This window comes from Anneissia japonica, unplaced genomic scaffold (genome assembly GCF_011630105.1).
Source record: "Anneissia japonica isolate Jap-2015-1 unplaced genomic scaffold, ASM1163010v1 scaffold3351_len82871_cov96, whole genome shotgun sequence".
Classification (NCBI taxonomy): domain Eukaryota; kingdom Metazoa; phylum Echinodermata; class Crinoidea; order Comatulida; family Comatulidae; genus Anneissia; species Anneissia japonica.
Genome location: NW_022689870.1, coordinates 2,024 through 15,956, shown reverse-complemented (window position 1 = coordinate 15,956; position 13,933 = coordinate 2,024). Strand labels below are relative to the sequence as shown.

General features: G+C 32.7%; 1 long non-coding RNA gene across 1 annotated transcript; it reads left to right on the top strand.

The window, feature by feature from the left end:
- The first annotated feature begins 8,886 nt into the window (after positions 1-8,886).
- Positions 8,887-13,499, top strand: LOC117099846. Its single transcript, XR_004444026.1, has 3 exons — positions 8,887-8,984; positions 12,944-13,042; positions 13,323-13,499. It is a non-coding gene; the product is annotated as an uncharacterized LOC117099846 (long non-coding RNA).
- The last annotated feature ends 434 nt before the right edge of the window (positions 13,500-13,933 follow it).

Below are 13,933 nucleotides of genomic sequence, written 5' to 3'. Positions count from 1 at the left end.
CTCAAGACATTTCTTAATTTCATACTTAAACATATTCAAACTAATAATGAACATATAAATGGTCGAATCTAACTAAATAAGTGGGTTAAAAATTCTAGGTAATTTAGAAATAAATCTGTTTTTAAGAATATTGGTTCGAGAAAATGGAATATAGAATAAATTAACCGAGGCCTGACAAGAACGTTTACTTTTAATAGAAAAACCAAATAAAGAAAGAAGGTAAGGACCAAATAGTCACTTCGTGCATTTAAAAAAAATATACAATCCAAATAAGTCCTAGTTCGTTAACTTATGCTGGGTAAGTTAATAGAATTACGACTAACATTACACGATTTACATACAAATTTCAGGAATCTATGTTGCACAATTTCTGATTTTTTAGCTTGACTTTTACATAACCCATTAAACATTATAGTACCATTTTCTAATTGAGACCTTACCAAAGACGTATAAAGACAAATCAACGTTTTAGGACTCCTTAATTTCCAGCAATTCCGCTTAACGAGGCCCAACATTCTATTACCTTTACTACTAATGTATTTTATATGGCGAATAAAATTTATTATTAAGAACAACACCCAGATCTTTATGGAATTCGACATTATTAAGTGCATGGTTGTTTATACTGTATTGGAATATAATATTAGTTTTTTAATGATAATTTTAAGAAATTTACAATTTATTTCACTAATGACCATACATACCCCAAGTGTCACACCACTTACAGAAAGCATTAAGATCTTTCTGTAACCGATGGGAATTTTCAAGGGTGTTGGTTTGTCTAATATGTCATCGGCATACATTAAGCATTGTGAGTTTAGATTTAACGGGAGATCATTATAAATAGGTTATAAAGCAAAGGGCCTAAGATGGTTCCTTGGGGAACTCTAAATTTAACGGAAAGCCAGGTAGAAAAAGCTTCTTCCAAAGTAACCCGTTTCTCACGCTCACTAAGATAACTGACAAGACGTTTTAACAAATGACCAGATATATCAAAATTTTGTAAGTTTGTAAATAAGTAATTCGTGATTGACCCTGTCGAACGCTTTAATAAAATCGGTATGTATTACGTCACACTGGGAGCGGCATTCAATGGCTTTGTATGCTGTACTTAAAAGAGTTGTGATATTCGTAGAACAGGAAATGTTAGGGGTAAAACCGTGTTGGGCCTTGCAAAGAATAGGTGAAACATGGTTTGAAATGGAATTATGAATTAGACGTTCAAATATTTTTGATATGGTCGGTAAAAGTGAAATGGGACGATACTTTGAAACTTTATTTTTTTCTACCCCCTTTATAAACAGGACATACATTAGCCTTTTCCAGCATAGCGGGAAAGAACCTTCGTGTAGTGCCCGGTTAAAAATTATAAAGTGTGGTTTTGAAAGGGGTAAGGCGGCAGCGTTGAAGACACTATTGCTAATGTCATTATGCCAGAGGATTTCTTAGTATCAATATTGCGTAATAATATTTCAATTTCTTTATTTCTATGTTGAAATATGTTAAGTTATCGATAGGGTGATTGGGAAAATCGGGATAGGCCTATGTGTCTTCCCATTTAATATGCAATAACCTAAGGGCGTGTACGCCATTTCTGGGTGCTAAAGTATTAAGAAATGAATTAAGGATTGCATGAAAACTGATATAACGATATAGCGCCTAGTATTTTCAAATATGATGCTTTAAAATGATAATGATAATAGCAATAGATTTTAGATTTTCCTTTTGATTTTAACGTTTTTTTGTCTCCGTTTGCCAACTGAATATGCTTCTCTTTTGTTATTAATAATGAAAAATAATAAAGTTCATTCGTATTTTTTTTTCTCATTACACAACTGATGTACGTTATACCTGTTGTTAAGACTACCATTATAATTTAACTATTTATGTTAAATCATAATAATGTTAATCAATGCAAAGAGAAAATCTAAACTAATAATTTTCCTAAATTGTAGTTTTAACATACGCAAAAACTTGTAATTCCATAAAGATGCTTTGGAATGATAACGATAATAGATTTTAGATTGTCCTTTTGATTTTAACGGTTTTTTTGTCTGTGTTTGAAAACTGCAGAATATGATTTTCTTTTGTTATTATTAATGAAAGATAATTCCATTTATATTTGTTTGTCTTTGTATGTTTTTTTTTTCGTATTACACAACGAATGTACTTTATACCTGTTGTTAAGACTACCAATATAACTATTTAGTAAATGAAATATGCAAAGAGAAAAGCAAAAATGATAATTTTCCTAAATTGTATTTATAACATACGCAAAAATTTGTAATTTCCATTAGGATTTAACTTTGGTAAACCATCTATGATTTTTCTTTTCTTTTATTTTTTTTTTGTAGACATAATCTGTAATGGTACAACAACATTTGTTTTTGCATATTCAACTGATGTAGGCGTAACAGTACGCTCCATCAACTATCCGAATGATTATAACAACGATATGAATGTGACTTGCAACTTTTACACGTACGACGGCTACAATCTTCATCTTCCTTACGTTGATTTTGAATTTGAATTATTTTATGACTACATCGAAGTGTTTAGCAATGGCATGGAGAAGGCGCATCACACTAATAAAAGTTTACCAGATGACTTCAAGACAAATCATAGTGACATGCAGTTGAAAATGCATACTGATTATTCGGTCACTGAAAGACGATTTCAAGCAGTCGTTACATCTTTTAAAACAATTTGTAAGTTTTTTATTAACAATTTTTTATTGTATTTCATTTTGTAACATTACTGTATTATATTTTAAGTTGCTGTATTATTTTTTTCGGGTTTTTCTTATTTCCAAGATTTACCCTTTGTTATACATTTATTAGTGGCTTTCGATAGTCGAATATCCAATTGATTAAAGTACATTGATTGGTAGGACAATATAAATTGTATTAAATAAAATTTATATAATAATATTAATCCATTACTTAAAATAAAATCATGTAAAATGGTTTAAATAATATTCATTTAAATAACTGATAAATTCAATGTGCCTGACAAAGACAAATAAAAGAAATTAAGAAGAAAAATTACTTTAAAAAAATTAAAAAAACATTTTAGCACTGATATGAAAAAATAAAACCCAAAAGGAAAATAAAATAAAAGATGAAAGAGATGAAAGGAAAAGTGAAATAAAGAAAAAAGAAAATATTTGAGAAAAAAAAGCACAACATAAAAGAAAAAATAATATTAATGGTAAACTGAGATTCTGATAGTCTACAGAAATGAGTTATTGAAGTTTTAAAGCTTGATAATAGGTTTTAATTTGAAAGGCCAAATACGGCTTTCTGAGTCCGTTTAATCAACAATGACATAAATGTATGCGTGCGTGTGTGCGGTAACTGAAATATATAAATGAAAAAAAGCATAGCAATAAGCATAGGCTAGCGTAAACGCAGGCACATCCACACGTCAATAACGTGTAGATATTTAATTGCATATCAAACAGCCTGGGGGGCTGCCACACCCACATAAATGGCGTAAATTAGTACGATAAATATTAACATAAAGGCTGAGTTGTAATAATAAAACGTCATCCCTATTAGAAGCGTTTATAACAAGCCTATGTATAAGCTTAGGGCCTACACAGACAGCTATAAGCCTATGCCCTACTTTGATACTGTACAGTATATAAAATACTGGTAATCGACAATAGTAATATAATACTAGTATCATCCGATATAAACGTTAAACATAACTGTGATTTTAGCAAGTTATTATATAGTTTAAATCGTACAAAGATTGATATATTACTCACAAAGACAGTTCCTGTGGCAGGCTACATTATACATTAAACGTCTTCGTATTAGTTCAACTAACAACAGTACCGATGTTTTGTCTCGTCTATTTCTTAACTCAGCATCTACACGAATATGCCCAAGACTCATCTGCATACCGAAGACGAACATAAACATAGATAGAGCGTTAGCAGCGTAACCTAGTAACCAATATAGTACTACTATACTGGGATAGGGGACAGCACACTCCCCGCCTGGTATACAGAGGATACCACTGCTTCTAAACATATAAACTTAAAGGCAAAATCTTTAACAGTACTACAAATATTTTAAGTTAATCTTAAAAACATAAAAAAAGTTCTGCATTTCCAAAATTACGAAAATAATAAGATAAAGTCCTAAGAGATACATACTGGTACAATATCTAACACATGTCTTCAACGGGAATGAGTAGGATCAGTTCATGAACTGGTCGAGAAAGTATCTTGATAAAAGAACCATCCCTGCAAACTTTTATATCCACTTTGCGCACCAACTTGTCGCTAATCTCGATAGCCCCAGTGACCCAGTGACACATAGGTATCTGCAAGGTTCCAACCACCTCCTCTCTAACCTGAAACTCCAGCACACCTCCACCTACATCATCTAAACTACTTGCTAATAATTTCGAAATGTATTATAGGATATAAAAAAGCTCATATTAAAAATATAATACATAGTTACAAAAAGTTCTTTAAGGAAAAAAGCCTACACAAAAATTATGCAACCGTATGTCTAAATCATCAAAATCCGTTAATAATTATTATATAAATTTATCTCCTTTACTATCTTTATTATTTCTTTCTTTCTTTCTTTTGTCTCTTCTAAACATTTGGTTATAAACAGTAGCGTATCTATGGGGTGTGCCGGGAGCACGCCTCTCCAAAATTTACTAGCCCCTCCCCCCTCCTCCAACACCCCTCCCAGTAGCCCACAAAAAATCAAGCTAAAGTAGTTAAAAATTACATAAAATCACCGTATTTCGCGAATTAGCGCCCCTCAACTAGTCATCGAACCCTTTTCCACATAAAATCACCGTATTTCGCGAATTAGCGCCCCTCAACTAGTCATCGAACCCTTTTCCCCCAATTCACCTTCGCACCCCCCTCCCCATCAACACCAACATTTCCAGACTTCCAGACAAGCCACTGGTTATAAAGCGCATAGATACATTGCATGTATTATGCGGCATATAAATAGAAGACCATTACCATCACCATTATATAATCCAAAGACCAATATTAAAATAGAATTTATTTTGTAGTTAATAATCTATGTTTAGTAAAATGATGTCAACTCTCTTAAGCCTATTTAAATATGGTAATTACATGTAATTAACATCCCAATATTAAATTTATTTTCGAGACTTCTCTCTCCAAGATTCATTTGTTCTTATTTATTTACTCTTCGGACTTTCTACTAACAACGCTATCATAGTTTAGTTATTTTAATAGTCCTAGGCCCGACTAATAACCATGCATTTAATAAGTTCCACCCATTAAGCCCTTAAAAATATACTGTCTTTAGTCAGTGTCTAAGTATCAAACGAAGTTTCTATTCTCTGGGTGATTACGAACCAGCAATTGGCGTAATTATTCGCATTTTCTCAATAATGATTATACTCTTCAATTAATTTAACCTGCTGTTTCAATCCTCTCTTATTATAATCCCAAAAATAAATGATAACCGTATCCCGTCGTCCTCGACTACTGTCCAACTTTTACCCGCCAACGTAAGCCTGACCATAGACAAGATAACTAAGTTCGCCATCCTTTTTTCCGTAGATTGTCATTTCCCTTAACATTGTATTAACGACTTGATATTTATTTTGATCAATAGTAACTTTTCATCTTTTTTAAATAGACGTAAATAAGAATTGAAATGGATACATAGAAATAATTACCGACCTTCTTGCTAATTGTTCCTCAAGTTAACACCAAATCCAGCGGTCGCATATCATATCTATTAGCTGCCCCTCTTTGGAACTCGTTTCCCAAACATATTGTTCCGAATCACCTCTAGGTGTTATTTTCAAAACCGAGCATAAATCAACATTTTTTAACATCTAAACATGCATAGCGCCTTTGAGTTTTGCTCCGGCTTTGTGATATTGGCGCTTTATAAATACATTACTATTACCATCAACAACATCATATCATCCTCATCATATCCTCATTCTCAGCATCATCCTCATCTTCTTCCTCATCATGGTCGTCAGCATCGATCTTGTCACCATCATTATCATCATTAATAATAATAATAATAATAATAATAATAATAATCATAATATTTTTATTACTATTATAAATATTATTATTGTTTTCCTAACACTGGAGAGAAAGAAATTCTGAGTTATATACTACCCAAACACTTCCGATACGAAAGTTGAAACTGTTTGCATAAAAAATAATGATAAGGGAGGAGGATGGTGAGGATGATGATGATGATACCGAATATAATAATAATCAATTTAAATTCACTTATTCTCTGCTATAAAAACAACTATAGGCCTATTGACATGCCCATCTGACGTGACTGTGGAGACCGACACTGGAGCGGCCACGGCTTCAGTTAACTATGCTAGTGCAATTCATACCAACTGTGCTAACGATTCAGTGATCTCTCCCGAGCCTACCCATATCTTTCCAGCTCATCTTGAGATTGGAGTTAAACAATTCAACTTTACAGCTACAGATTCGTCGAGAAACAATTATACTTGTACGTTTACAATAACGGTTGAAGGTTAGTAATTGCGTATCATTAAAAACAAATGTGTTATATATATATATATATATATATGTGTGTGTGTGTGTGTGTGTGTGTGTGTGTGTGTGTGTGTAATTTAATTGTGGTGCTGTATCGACAATATATTACACAACGAGTCAAATAGTACCAGATATGTGCCACCAAAATTAATTTGGTAAGATTATGCCAGACAGTAAATAGCTAACAAACTATTCACGTGTCAAAGAACTTGGTGGGAGAAGAAAAAAGCGATATGATAATATTAATACGTTAGTCTTACAAAACCTATAACGGCCTCGACAATTGCTGCTATATTAATATATTATGTCACATTATTAAGATTTTCTTTTGCAATGTTATTATTAATTATTATTGTTATTCTATGATCTATATGGACATTATCTAAATAACACTAAATTAGCTAATATTTAATACTGACTGTACTTCTTAAAAGCAAATACGTTACTCGAGGGATCGTGTATTAATTTAAAGTTTAATACATTTTACTTTTGCTACAGATACCGAAAAACCTAAATTAAGTTGTCCGAAGGACGAGACTGTGGATACTGATGACGGTAAGGCCACGGCGTCAGTAGACTATTCAAGTAAAGTGAATGCAAGTGACAACTCCGGGGATATCCTTACAATCTCTCCTGATCCATGTGCAACATTTCCTACTGATCTTGGAATTGGAGAACTCAAGTACAATTTTACAGTTGCGGATTCATTAGGGAATGCTGATAATTGCTCGTTTACAATAACAGTCCAAGGTTAGTATATAAACTTGAAAAAAAAATCAATATTATTATCATTAATATAATAGTATTTATACGTTAGTGTTATATAGTGAATCATGCAAACAATTCCTCTGTGTGCTTTACAATATTTTTTAAGCAATTTAATAAAACAAAAATTGATCCGCTACGCCAAAAGCTCAGACAAATATGGTTAAAAGATGTCATATTTAATATGCTTTTTATTTATTTGCTATTCATTATCAGTATTCTATAATACTATATTATAGCTATGGTTTTTGGTAAGCTTTGATGACAATCTCTTGCTTTCATTTTTTGCCATTTTGGCCACTCTCGTATTAGTCTTATTTTGCTTTTCATTTTGTACTTACATGTTCGTACCTTAATAAATAAATACGAAATACTTATACGAATAAAAATATACAATCTGTTGCTTTTAAGGTCTGAAATATATTAAATCAGGGGAAAAAAAATACTAAGTAACACATTTGTTGCTACGCTAAAATAAATGCAAAAGTATGTTATAAAGTTGTATAGTTATTTGATCGACCGACTGACTGTACTTCTTAAAAGCAAATACGTTACTCGAGGGATCGTGTATTAATTTAAAGTTTAATACATTTTACTTTTGCTACAGATACCGAAAAACCTAAATTAAGTTGTCCGAAGGACGAGACTGTGGATACTGATGACGGTAAAGCCACGGCGTCAGTTGACTATTCAAGTAAAGTGAATGCAAGTGACAACTCCGGGGATATCCTTACAATCTCTCCTGATCCATGTGCAACATTTCCTACTGATCTTGGAATTGGAGAACTCAAATACAATTTTACAGTTGCGGATTCATCAGGGAATACTGATAATTGCTCGTTTACAAAAACAGTCCAAGGTTATTATATAAACTTGAAAAAAAATCAATATTATTATCATTAATATAATAGTGAATCATACAAACAATTCCTCTGTGTGCTTTACAATATTTTTTAAGCAATTTAATAAAACAAAAATTGATCCGCTACGCCAAAAGCTCAGACAAATATGGTTAAAAGATGTCATATTTAATATGCTTTTTATTAATTTGCTATTCATTATCAGTATTCTATAATACTATATTATAGCTATGGTTTTTGGTAAGCTTTGATGACAATCTCTTGCTTTCATTTTTTGCCATTTTGGCCACTCTCGTATTAGTCTTATTTTGCTTTTCATTTTGTACTTACATTTTCGTACCTTAATAAATAAATACGAAATACTTATACGAATAAAAATAGAATAAATTAAACGGAAAGCAAAATAAGACTAATTATAAAAGATATCACATTTAACAACATGTTTAAAATCATTTGAAAATCATTTGAACGACCGACAGAACTTAAATAAAATGCAAATATTTTAGTAAAACGATCGTTTATTAATTAATAACTAAAATGTATTTAACTTGCTTCAGACATCGAAAAGCCTACATTAAAATGTCCACCGAACAAGTCTGTAGATACAGACGACGGTAAGGCCACGGCGTCAGTTGACTATTCAAGAACAATAAATGCAAGTGACAACTCCGGGGATATCCCTACAATCTCACCATTACTGAATGAAACATTTCCTGTTGATCTTGGAATTGGGCCACACAAGTTCTCTTTTACCGCTACGGACTCGTCAGGGAATTATGATAATTGTGCGTTTACTATCCAAGGTTAGTGATTACATATATTTTACGATTAAACCTATCACATTAAAATGTAAAAGTGTTAGGTTAAAAATTAATTTCCTTATCATAAAATTTATAATACGATGGAAATAATAACGATACAACTACTGTGGCTTCGATGCCACAGTCACAGTAGTAATATCGTCATCATTATCATCCTATCACAGTGGTCGCCATCGTCGATTTCTGAAAAGCCACTGACATCTTTATTACTATAATTAATGTAATTACTATTAATTACATTAATTATAGTAATGCATGTAATGTAATTACTATTAATACTATTATTACTATTATAATAATTCTTATAAAAAATTTTAAAAAGAGGCCTAGAAATCAAGTTGTGCGGAGTGGAATGTTAGAAACAGTCAACATAGCCATGTATCCTAATTAATCCCTCCTGGTCACCCTAAGCCCTGTTGACACTTGATTTTTCACTTTGTATACAAATGGCGGCCATTTTTCTACAATACTATAATAGAGCCTATTATTAAATGTTGGAATGGTACCATATAGAGATTTATAACCAGGGAGCAAAGTAGCTTAGTTCAGTTGCATAAAGTGGTGGTAGCCACTGTGTGCGCTGAAACGTTGAGATCTCTTAGGTCTCCGATTCAAATCAAATCAAATCATTCTTTATTGAAACACTCAAAATGGGTTGAATTTTGCAAAAGTAAAGGGTTCAAGCAGAAAAATCCAAACAATCAAATTCTAAACATTTTTTTAACAAAAAGGACCCACACAAACACAAAAACAGCAAAAGGAAAGAGGTTCAAAGGGCAAAAAGGCAACCAATATTAAAATTAATATTACCATTATTAGGCCTATTATTATTAGGCCTATTATTATTAGGCCTATTATTATTATTATTATTTGGTGCTTACACCTTGTTTATTTGCGCCTTATAAATTGACGTAGTATTATTATTATAAAACATAGATTTTTTTCATTTTCTAACGAACATTGCAAGTTCCCCTTTTGAGTTGAGCAAGAAAGTGTTGATTGACGTCTGTATACGTGCGTCTGTAAAGTTTCCTTGAAACCCAGCCTCGAGCATGAAGAAAAGATCGCATGCATTCGTGAATTCTGTATTTAGGCATATGGGGGGGGGGAGGAGACACTCTTAATGGAGCGACGTTCTAGTTCTCTTTATGCTAACCACGAAGATAGTATAGTAAGTGTAACTGATTGGCTTACAGTAAACCTTAAAAACTAACGTAATATAACCACATTTAAACTCCATCTAATTTAACGAAAACAATAAGATAATTAGGCCATTTTCTAAAATAAAGTTCTCTGAAGGTTAACTACAGAATTTACAGTACACTTAATGTGTTGTAGGTTGTAAAAACTGTATTGATTAAAAAACAAACCAAAATTTAAGATGATTTTTTTGGACCTTTCAGTTTTGAATTTTAGGAGAATACATTCTTTAGGTTTTCTAAAATCACTGCGTGCGACGGCGAAGCGACGGCAACGCGACCAAGAACGCACGCGAAGACACGGACTTAATGGATCGTCTTTTTAATGAGGATCCGTTGAGATTGCCACTGACAATCAGCAGACGGCGTTGCGTCGTCTGTCGCTCGCCGGAAGCAAATGTGTGCAAGTTAAAGAACGCCGTATACTAATCGGAAGAGAGGGGATTGTCTGTCGGTGTACATTGTCGTAATGACTATGCGTTCTCGTGCGCCAGTCAGTCTAAATTTGCCAATTGTTTTAAAAATGAAGGTAAAAAGAAAATTATACTTGCATTTTAAGTCTATGAGTGCCACTTCCGGCATGATGATTAGCCCTAACCATGCTGGGGACTTTTGTAGTTTATCCTTGGTGTTTACACTGAATATACCCATCCACCCATAAGGGGCGGATATAGAGAAAGAATTTTGTTTAGCAGTAGTGGAGACCACTGACATTTAACACAATTGGCTTGTTTTGAAGTAGGCCTACAGTGTGACGTCATGCTCCCTTCTTTCTGGACTTTCTTCTCTCCCATTTTTGGGGGTTGGGATAGACCCTGTGTGTCCTGGACCTGCCCCTGAAACGATTGATTGAATGATTGTTTGATAATACCTATTTATATTGGCAAAGCTACATTAATGGAACATAGATCAATATATTCATGATTAAGCATGTAACTTATGCAAGCTAATGGAATGCATATGCATATGCATAGACCTGATATGTTGCACGCAAATGTGTGTGGATTAGTCGCATAATATTTTTTGCATTGTCTAATAATTAATTACTTTTCATCCTTAACACTTATCTCTATGGGGGTTCCCTTCCCGGTCACTTCGTGAGCAGAAATATTTACTGATGTGCAAGGTGCTCCTAACATTTTTTTTCGGCCCAGACTCGTCGTTGCACCAGTGGAAGGGAAGGACCATGCCTATTAATATTTTAACAAATCAGTCAGCTAATCAAATGTACATTTATTATTTATATTTATTACGTTTCCAAAGAAAACACACAGGTGTTACTTATCTTGTCAAACCTCCATGTCGTAGTTGGACTGACCCTTTTTAATAAATCTGCCAAAGAGTTTGTTTGTGGCATTTTGGTCTATTTGTTTTTGTTTTTGTTTTTTTTTTTATTATAGAAAAGTTACCGTTTTCAAGGCGTTTAATAAAGTGATGTGTAGCACAGAAGGGCCAGACCCACGTCGTGGCCTCTCAAGGACCCACTTGAACTGGATAGTAAAATGATAGTTAGTAATAGGAGATCCCACCCTCACCCCATCCATGAGAGCTCACGAGCCCTCATAGATGGATATATACATATATACATACACATATACACCCATACATACATACATACACACATACATACACCCATACATACGCACACACACCCATACATACATATATATACATACATATATATATATACATATATACATAAATTAAGTTTGTTTGTTTAATTTATTTCTCCACACACATGAACATATGAACATACATAACAAAAGCTTAAAAGTAAAACCAACTAAGAATGATAATACATTTCAGAATAAGTGTGTAGAAGGAGGCCAAATATGTTGCACGCAAATGTGTGTGGATTAGTCACACAATATGGGGGTTACGCTCCCCGGTCACTTCGTGAGCAGAAATATTTACTGATGTGCAAGGTGCTCCTAAGATTTTTTTTTTCGGCCCAGAGTCCTATGACTCGTCGTTGCACCAGTGAAAGGGAAGGACCATGCCTATTAATATTTTAACAAATCAGTCAGCTAATCAAATGTACATTTATTATTTATATTTATTACGTTTCCAAAGAAAACACACAGGTGTTACTTATCTTGTCAAACCTCCATGTCGTAGTTGGACTGACCCTTTTTAATAAATCTGCCAAAGAGTTTGCTTGTGGCATTTTGGTCTATTTGTTGTTTTTTTTTTTTATTATTATTATAGAAAAGTTATCGTTTCCAGGCGTTTAATAAAGTGATGTGTAGCACAGAAGGGCCCGACCCACGTCGTGGCCTCTCAAGGACCCACTTGAACTGGATAGTAAAATGATAGTTAGTAGTAGGAGATCCCACGAGGCCTCATGGATGGATACATACATATATACATACATACATATATACATACATACATACATATATACATACATAGATATATACATACATATATATATATACATACATATATACATATATACATATAAATATATATATACATATATACATACATACATACACACATACATATATACACATATACATATATACATATACATATATACATATACATATGTAGAGACTATTTGGTGTAGTTGGGGCTGAGTTAAACATTTAGAAACTTACCTATGACAGCATTTAAACTTTTATTTTCTGCTGTTTTGCGCATTGCAACATGATATTTTTTTCTCAAAAGTAAGTAACCTGTACGAAAACCCAAGAAATAATAGATTGCGCAGATAATGTTTTAATATTTATATTGCAGTTCTCCTAACATTTGACGGAACAGAAGTCTCCGACGTTGCTTTATCTTCTGACCCAAATAGTGTCACATTATCGGCTTCAGTTGACCCAGACGCAAAAGGTATCGATATCTTTATCAATATAAAAAGTATAAACGCTATGGAAAAATAAATACATCAGTAGTACACGTTACTCATAGAAAAGTAATATGTTTCCATTAGTGAACAAGCTAAGACATGAAAGCATTTTTAGATTAAATCTGGGTAATTTTTAAAACTAAATGAGACGCATTATTAAAAATACGAAATAGGCATATTTCATTGAATTTAGGTGAATTTGTTAATGTTAGTGCCTTGATTAAATAACCTGGTGCAAGTAAACTCTAAATTCTTATTCTATAGATGGACCTTTCAAAGTCTCTGCAAATCAAACTGTTCTTGATGAATCCATATCTCTGCAAACTTCGTAAGTTACGTTCAAGAGTGTACATTGTTTCGCTGCATAGAACAGATGGGGTATTACAACTTACCGTACCGTATTAATATATACATGGTAGATAATGTTACCTTATAAACAGTTTCGGCCAGACTGGCTCTTCTAAATCTAATAATTTTAAGTAACAATTATTGTTGTGTCTTCTTAATAATGTGACCATTATAAGTATTTTTTTTATAATAATAATAATAATAATAATAATAATAATAATAGTATAATACTTGTAACAGGGAACTTGTAATTTCACTGTACAGGCTGTTTCATGCACTAGGCAATCTTTAGGAGTGAAGGGAGTTTCAAATTTGACGTGTATATGTAGAGTTGGGCAGGTGTAGATGCAAATTAGGTATTATGTGCTTTTGAGTAGGAATTTGGCACGGTGTCTGCATTTTGAAAGGAGTTCGTGCCTTTTGTTTAAAGTGGATTGTTTGCATAAATTGTATGTATAGTTTCATAATAATAATAATAATAATAATAATAATAATAATAATGTCGTCATTTTGTTAGGCGCACGTAT